The following is a 9,443-nucleotide window of genomic DNA, read 5'->3' as shown; positions in this document are numbered from 1 at the left end:
GAGGTTTATAAAATCATGAGGGGCATGGTTGGGTGAATAGCCATGGTCTTTTACTGGAGTCAAAAACAGAGGGCATAGGTTTAAGGTGAGAGGAGGAAGATTTAAAAGGGACCCAAGGGGCAACTTTTTCACACAGAGTGGTGCATGTGTGGAATGAGCTGCCAAAGGATGTGGTGCAGGCTGGTACAATTACAGCAATTAAAAGGCATCTGGATGGGTGTATAAATAGGAAGAGTTTAGCGGGTGTTCTGGACGAGCTGAAACTTTATTGCTGGAACAGCACAGCAGGTCAGGCAGCATCTAGGGAACAGAAGATTCGACGTTTCGGGCACATGCCCTTCTTCAGGAATGAGCAGAGAGTGTTCAGCAGGAGAAGATAAAAGGTAGGGAGGAGGGACTTGGAGGAGGGGCGTTGGAAATGTGATAGGTGGAAAGAGGTCAAGGTGAAGGTGATAGGTCGGAGTAGGGTGGAGGCGGAGAGGTCAAGAAGAAGACTGCAGGTCAGGAAGGCGGTGCCGGGCTGGAGGGATTCGGCTGAGACAAGGTGGGGGGAGGGGGGATGAAGAAACTGGTGAAGTCCAAGTTCATCCCCTGTGGTTGGAGGGTTCCCAGTCGGAAGATAAGACGCTCCTCCTCCGACCGTCGCGTTGTTCTGGACGAGGCATCTTGCAAAATTCAACTACATCCTTGTGTAGTCCAGGCCAGTAAAAATATCTTAGCCTGTGTTTCCCTCACCCCGAAATGGGCCTCCAAGTGGTAACTCATGCGCCACTTGCAGCATTTCCTTCCTATACCCTGCTGGCAAAACAATTTGATGAATGTCTGCCCACTTCTCATCTGCTTGAATGTGTGATGGTCTGCATTTCCTTCATTAAGACATCATTTGTTAAGTAATAACACACAGTGATGCATTCATTCTCCTCTGTAAATGTCTTTTGACATAACTGTTTTAAGTTCTCATCTTTCTGCTGTAACTTGATCAGCCTAGCAGGGCTAAAGATACTTGCATGTTTCCCTATTTGTCCTGCTCTGTCCCACTTATCTAATCAAAAAAGGTCTCAGATAAAGCTATGTCAGCTTCCTTAGCTGTGCCTTTTGATCTCTCCTGTTTCCAAACATGTGCCTCCGTGACCTCGTTAAGACACAATCTGGGAAAATTTCCAAATAAGACTCCTGCAGGGCTTCAGTTGCTTGAGTATCCACTGGTTTTTCAACGAGAGTATGCAGCACACCTACCGGTGAATCAGTTATGTCAGTTGCAAGAACAAATTGTATTCCTGGAGCTGAGAGTTTGTCCAGTACACCTACCACAAATTCTCCACTCTTCTCTGGACTCTCTCGCCTCACTTTACATAACTGAGCACTTTTTCTCTCAGCATGAATTCCTGTAACCAGTACCTTTCCTGACAATAGTCTCTCAGGAGTACATATCTCCTCATCCTTCAGCATTACAGACTGAAAGCATCCTGTGTCCCTTAATATTGTAACCTCCTGACCGAATATTCCTGTCCTATGTGAATAAACTTTACCCTTGCATGTATATTTTTTAAGCAGATCTGGCACTTCCTCCTTTATCAATCTCTGTTCATCTTGTCCACTCTGAGGCAGTTGTCTAACTTCCCTTGTGCTTTTTGTTACTAGTCCAACAAAACTCCCAGGCTTGTCTGGTTTTCCTGCATCTGGCTTTCTCCTCGCCCACCAACTCTGTGATTTTGTGTGGCCCACTTTATTACAATGAAAACACCAGAGCTTTTATACTTCTTTGTCCCCCTCAAGGGTTTCTTTTTTACCCTGTGGTAAGTTATCCTTATAACCTTCACGGAGATCTACCTTTCCCTTTCCACGTGTGGATTTCTTTTTGTCCCCGTCATGGACTGAAATTGATTCTGGAAGCCAAACTGAGTTTTATGAAGCAGCTCATAATCATCAGCCACTTCAGCTGCTAACCTTACCATTTTAACTCTCTGCTCTTCCACATGAGTTCGCACAACTTCAAAATAATTACCTCTCTCAGGGCACCATAGGTTTGCTCGATATTTAAAGCTCTTACCAATGTATTAAAATTACTCTGTTTGATCCTTTCAAACTCAATATAGGTTTGACCAGGGTCCCTCCTTAGATTCCTGAAACGTTGTCTATCGGCTTCTGGTACAAGCTCAGATACCCTTAAAATGGCTTTTTTCACCTCCTCATGCTCCCCAGATCCCTCCTCTGATCGTGATGTGAATACCTCACATGCTTTACTGAGATGTTTCATTTGGATCAACAAAACCCACATTGCCACTGGCCACTGCATTTGTTTAGCCACTTTTTCAATTGAGATGAAAAAGGCTTCCACATTCTTCTCATGAAATTTAAGCAATGCTTGAACATACTTAAACGTTTTCTCACTTGGCTTCTGACCACCAGGGGCTTGCTCCTCCTCACTCTCTTCCTCACTGAGCGTAGCCTCAGCCTTTGTCTCCACCCTTTTTAAGTGTCAGGTTTTGAAGTTCAAACATTTTCTCTTTTTCTCTCTGTTCTGCTGCTCTCTCTTCTTCCCTCTCTTCTGCTTTTAATCGTAACTCAAACTGTCCCATTTCTGCTGCCCTTTCCTTATCTCTTGCCTCTTGCTCAATCTGTTTCATTTGCAATTGAATTCTTGCCATCTCTCTCGATTCTGATGGTTTCTCCAGCAAGTTTAAACACTGAGCTACTGCTGTAATTCTCTCTCCTTTCCTCACAGAAGCAGGCAGTTCCAATTCCAGCTTGTCTGCAAATTCCTGCAGCTTGGTCTTATTCACCTTTTGCAAAAACTTCCAAAGTCACCACGTCCACATCCAGAATACCTTTGGCGACTGAACGAGTCATTACTATCCCAAGCTGTGTCTCCCCAACCAAACCACCACCAGGAATAAAGGCACTAGCGCCGACCACGCGCTGTTTAAAATCCCACAAAGAGCCCGATATCTGTTATGGATTACACCAGACCACTCAAAACATTCTTAAACAGGCAGCCCAGACCACAACTTTACAATTTGTTTTGGTCGGTGTACAGTGAAAGTTACCCAGAGTGAGGTAGCTAGGTTGACGAACAGGTTTTAAAACAGACAAAAATTTATTCACAAGATTATACAATGAAACACAAAGAACAGAATTTAAAAACCCCTACAGAACGCAATCTATCCAAACTAGACTTAATTATGCGGCTCCGAATATACACAACAGTCCCAATAAGCAAACCACCTTAAAACACAGTGCAAAAAATGGAACAGATGCTTACATGTTGAAGTTAGAAGGGCAGAAAGAGAGAGAAAGTCTGTTCACACAGTCCCCTGCTGAACTCCCAACTAGTTCTGGACTGAACTCAACTACTCGGCTAGAGGAGGTCCGTTCCTGATGAAGGCCTTTTGCCTGAAATGTTGATTTTCCTGCTGCTCAGATGTTGTCTGAGGACCTGCTGAACATTTCCAGCACCAAACTCTCGACTCTGCTCAGTTAGAGAGCTGACCACTCCCCTTCCATTATACGGGTCTCTTCTGAAACATGACCACTTTGGCCTGAAGTCTCACCTGTTTGCATATGAACAAAAAGGCCTCTCAATACCGTTTAATCTCTGTACCAAACCAGTCTAATCAGCACCGGGAGCATTTACGGCCCCTCTTTAAAAAACCAAGGACATAGTATCCTTGAGAAAAGGTACAGCTTTTAGAAAAAAGGAACCAGCTTTGTGACAAGGGATATGGGCCAAATGTTGGCAAATGGGACGAGATTAATTTAGGCTCTCTGGTTGGCATGGAAGAGTTGGACGGAAGGGTCTATTTCCATACTGTACAGCTCTGTGACTGTAATAGTGTCCCCTCCAGCTGTGAAGTCATCCATGGGGCTCACTAGTAATTTTGTCACTGATTTGACTGTCTTTGAGCAATTTAATGCTGTGTTTTCACAAGATGTGTGTCCTGTGTGAAGCAGGATAAACTGTTTATCACGTCCATTGCCTCCGAACCTGTCAACTGCCTTGAATGGCTGATCTCTTTACAGAGTTCTGTTGTTGTGAACTGTTCAGATTTCTTTCAGTGATTTTGAGTTAGCTTCACTTGGCCATTCTCCTTCCCAGCATGCATCAGAAACTTCCCTGACCAGCCATTTTAGGCTATGAACAGTTCAAGAAGGAAGTTCACCTTCTCAACGGCAACAAGGAATGGGCAATGAACAGTCTCCCAGCCAGCCATACCCACATCCTGGGAGTGAACTAAAAATAACTCCTGATGTAACCACAGGATTCTCACTGTTTGTGTAAAGCAAACTCTGTCCCTGTCAATCTCACTTTCATGCAGCACTTCTCGATGTTTTAATCTGCTCTCCCAGTCTTTCCAGTACAACGGCACCCCCTGGTGTTTGTACAGCTTCAGATAAAAAATCCAATCACAAGAACCAGACATTAACCACAGCTTGTATCTCAAGACCATGGCCTTATTAACATTGAACCCTTTTGTGAGCCCCATGGATGACTTCACAGCTGGAGGGGACACTATTACAGTCACAGAGCTGTACAGTATGGAAATAGACCCTTCCGTCCAACTCTTCCATGCCAACCAGAGAGCCTAAATTAATCTCGTCCCATTTGCCAACATTTGGCCCATATCCCTTGTCACAAAGCTGGTTCCTTTTTTCTAAAAGCTGTACCTTTTCTCAAGGATACTATGTCCTTGGTTTTTTAAAGAGGGGCCGTAAATGCTCCCGGTGCTGATTAGACTGGTTTGGTACAGAGATTAAACGGTATTGAGAGGCCTTTTTGTTCATTTGTCACCAGGGCCTGGGCAGCATCCTCCTCATTTGTAAAGACAGATGCAAAGTGTTCATTTCACACCTCAGCCATACCTCCTGCCTCTGTGTAAATCCCCTTGTTGGTCCCTAATCAGTCCTTCTCCTCCATTAATCACTCATTTGTTATTTATATGTCTACAGAAGACTTTGGGATTCCCTTTCATGTTAGATTAGATTAGATTACCTACAGTTTGGAAATAGGCCCTTCGGCCCAACAAGTCCACACCGACCCTCCGAAGAGCAACCCATCCAGACCCATTCCCCTACACCTAATACTATGGGCAATTTAGCATGGCCAATTCACCTAACCTGCACATTTTGGGACTATGGGAGGAAACCGGAGCACCCGGAGGAAACTCACACAGAAACAGGGAGAATGTGCAAACTCCACACAGACAATTGCCTGAGGCGGGAATTGAACCCGGGTCTCTGGCACTGTGAAGCAGCAGTGCTAACCACTTTGCCACCGTGCTGCCTGTTGCTGGTCTTTTCTCATAATTCCTCTTCACTTCAGTTATTTACTTATTCCCCTCACGTCTGAACCTTCAATATTCATACAGGTTCACAACTGTATTTTCTGCCTTGCACCTTGTCAGCGTGCAGTCCTTATACACATCCATTCCCCACAAGAATGGCCTGAGGCCCTCTGCTTCTTCCTCTCCCACAGACCAATCCAGTCTCCCTCCACCAACACCCTCCTCCGCCTCACTGAGCCAGTCCTCACCCTCAACAACCTTTCCGTTAACTCTCCCATTTCCTCTAAATCCCAGGGGTTGGCCATGGGCACCCAGATGGGCCCCAGCTATGCCTGCCTCTTTGTTGGCAATGTCAAACAGTCCCTCTTTAGTATGTACTCAGACACTGTGCACCAACTCTTCTGCCGTTACATCGATGACTGAACCGGAGCAGTGTCCTGCTCCCAGGATGAACTGGAGCAGTTCATCAACTTCACCCACAACTTCCACCCCGCTCTCAAATTCACTTGGTCCATCTCGGACACCTCCCTCTCCTTTCTTGACCCAACCATTTCCATCTCCGGTGACAGTCTCCAGACAGATGTTTACTACAAACCCACAGACTCCCATAACTACCTGGACGACACCTCCTCCCACCCAGTATCCTGCAAGAACTCCATCCCATTCTCCCAACTCCTCCACCTCCACTGCATCTGCTCGGACGAGGAAACATTCCGCTCACGAGCATCCCAGATGTCCACCTATTCCAAACCCGGTGCCTTTCCTCCTTCTGTCATCCAGACAGCCCTCCACCACACCACCCCCATTCCCCACTACACTGCTCTAAACCACCCCCTCAACATAATAAAGACAGAGGCCCCCTTGTCCTCACCTACCACACCACCAGTCTCCGCATCCGACACATCATCCTTAAATATTTCTGCCAACTTCAACTAGACCCCACCACCAAGAACACCTTCCCCTCCCCCATCCCTCTCTGCCTTCTGCAAGGACTGTTCCCTTCGACAGTTCTTCGTTTACACCACTTTCCCCACCAACAACCCCCGCACCCCCAGATACTTCCCATCCAACCGGAAAAGATGCAAAAACTGTCGGCACACCACTTCCCTCACATCCATCCAGGGCCCAAAATAATCCTTCCAGGTGAGACAGAGGGTCACCTGCCTCTCCTCCAGCCGAGTTTACTACATCAGGTGCTCACAGTGTGGTCTTCTCTACATCGGGAAGACCGAGCGTAAACTGAGAGTACATTCACCGAGCATCGCCGCTGGCCCTGCTGGGGCTGACTGGACATCCCAGTAACCTCCTATTTCATTTCGTCCTAACCACTTCCTTTCTGACATGACCATCCTTGGCCTCCTCCATTCTCACAATGAACCACACTGCAAATTGGAAGAACAACACCTCATCTTCTGCCTGGTCAGCCTACAGCCCAGAGGACTCAATGTTGAGTTCTCCAATTTCAAATAACCTCACTTCCCATTCCCCAACTCCCTTCCCAGCCCCTCCCCATCCCGTCCACTGCTCCCCAGCCACCAACCAGATTCATTCCTCCCATTGACCAACCAGGTCGTACCCTCTGCCTGCTTTCACCTCTCGCCACTTCACCACCCTGCCCCTGCCACCCCCTTTAGCTGCAGCTCCCCTTACACCCACCCCCTGTCCTGAAGAAGGGCTACACCCTAAACATCGACATCTCCATTTCCTGATGCTGCCTGGTTTGCTGTGTTCCTCCAGCCTCCTGCCTGTCTCCTTTAGCTCCACCCATGGGGGCAACTGTCTGTGTGGAGTTTATGCATTCTCCCCGTATTTGTGTGAATTTCCTCCGGGTAACCCAGTTTCCTCCCACAGTCCAAAGGTGAATAGTTTAAATTGCCCAGAGTGCCCAGGGATGTGCAGGTGAGGTAGGTGAGCCATGCGGATGGAAGAGGGACAGGAATGGTTGTTGGAGGTTCCTGGTTACAGATGTTTCAGTAAGATTAGGGAGGGTGATAAAAAAGGAGGGGGGGTGGCGTTGCTAATTAGAAATGGTATAACGGCTGCAGAAAGGCAGTTCAAGGGGGATCTGCCTTTGGAGGTAGTATGGGCTGAAGTCAGAAATAGGAAAGGTGCAGTCACCTTGTTGGGTGTTTACTAACAATAGCAGCAGAGATGTGGAGAAACAGATTGGGAAACAGATTTTGGAAAGGTGCAGAAGCCACAGGGTAGTAGTCATGGGTGATTTCAACTTCCCAAACATTGATTGGAAACTCTTTAGATCAAGTAGATCGGATGGGGCGGTGTTTGTGCAGTTTGTACAGGAAGCTTTTCTAACTCAGTGTGTAGATTGCCCGACCAGAGGGGAGGCCATATTGGATTTGGTACTTGGTAACGAACCAGGACAAGTGATGGGCTTGTTAGTGAGTGAACATTTTAGTGATGGTGACCACAATTCTGTGACTTTCACCTTGGTTATGGAGAGAGATAGGTGCATGCAACAGGGTAGGTTTTACAATTGGGGGAAGGGTAAATACGATGCTGTAAGACAGGATCTGAGGAGCATAAGTTGGGAGCATAGGCTGTCAGGGAAGGATGTTGTGGAAATGTGGAACTTTTTCAAGGAACAGATACGACGTGTCCTTGATATGTATGTACGGTCAGGCAGGAAAGAGATGGTTGTGTGAGGGAATCTTGGCTGACGAGGGAGGTTGAATGTCTTGTAAAGAGGAAGAAGGAGGCTTACATAAGGTTGAGGAAACAAGGTTCAGACAGAGCATTGGAGGGATACAGGATTGCCAGAAGGGAGCTGGAGAAAGGGATTAGGAGAGCTAAGAGAGGGCATGAAAAATCTTTGGCGGATAGGATCAAGGATAACCCAAAGGCATTTTATGCGTATGTGAGAAACATGAGAATGACGAGAACGAGGGTAGGTCCGATCAAGGACAGTAGTGGGAGACTGTGTATTGAGTCGGAAGAGATAGGAGAGGTCTTGAATGAGTACTTTTCTTTAGTATTTACAAACAAGAGGGACCGTATTGTTGAAGAGGAGAGAGTGAAACGGACTGGTAAGCTAGAGGAGATACTTGTTAGGAAGGAAGATGTGTTGGGCATTTTGAATAACTTGAGGATAGACAAGTTGTGGATAGTGAGGAGGGCTGTTGTCGGCTGCAAAGGGACTTAGATATGATGCAGAGCTGGGCTGAGGAGTGGCAGATGGAGTTCAACCCTGCCAAGTGTGAGGTTGTCCATTTTGGAAGGACAAATAAGAATGCGGAATATAGGGTTAACGGTAGGGTCCTTAGTAAGGTGGAGGAGCAGAGGGATCTTGGGGTCTATGTTCATAGATCTTTGAAAGTTGCCACTCAGGTGGATAGAGCTTGTAAGAAGGCCTATGGTGTATTAGCGTTCATTAGCAGAGGGATTGAATTCAAGAGTCGTGAAGTGATGTTACAGCTGTACAGAACTTTGGTAAGGCCACATTTGGAGTACTGTGTGCAGTTCTGGTCACCTCACTTTAGGAAAGATGTGGAAGCTTTGGAGAGGGTGCAGAGGAGATTTACCAGGATGTTGCCTGGAATGGAGAATAGGTTGAGAGTGCTAGGCCTTTTCTCATTGGAACGGAGAAGGATGAGGGGTGACTTTGTAGAGGTTTATAAGATGATCCGAGGAATAGATAGAGTAGACAGTCAGAAACTTTTCCCCCGGGTACAACAGAGTGTTACACGGGGACATAAATTTAAGGAGAAAGTGAGGTCTGCAGATGCTGGAGATCAGAGCTGAAAGTGTGTTGCTGGAAAAGCGCAGCAGGTCAGGCAGCATCCAGGGAACAGGAGAATCGACGTTTCGGGCATAAGCCCTTCTTCAGGACATAAATTTAAGGTGAAGGGTTGAAGGTATAGAGGAGATGTCAGGGGTAGGTTCTTTACCCAGAGAATGGTGGGGGCATGGAATGCACTGCCTGTGGGAGTGGCAGAGTCAGAATCATTGGCGAACTTTAAGCGGCAATTGGATAGGTACATGGATGGGTGCTTAAGCTCGGACAAATGTTCGGCACAACATGGTGGGCCGAAGGGCCTGTTCTGTGCTGTATTGTTCTATGTTCTATGTTCTATGTTCTATGTTAAATGGAGGGTTACAGGGGTAGGTAGGGGGTGTGACTGGGTGGGATACTGTTCAGGGGGT

The sequence above is a fragment of the Chiloscyllium plagiosum genome, unplaced genomic scaffold (genome assembly GCF_037043375.1).
Source record: "Chiloscyllium plagiosum isolate Xiang-an unplaced genomic scaffold, Cpla_swu_hap1 HiC_scaffold_3, whole genome shotgun sequence".
NCBI classification, from domain to species: domain Eukaryota; kingdom Metazoa; phylum Chordata; class Chondrichthyes; order Orectolobiformes; family Hemiscylliidae; genus Chiloscyllium; species Chiloscyllium plagiosum.
Note: the sequence above shows the minus strand (reverse complement) of the source record.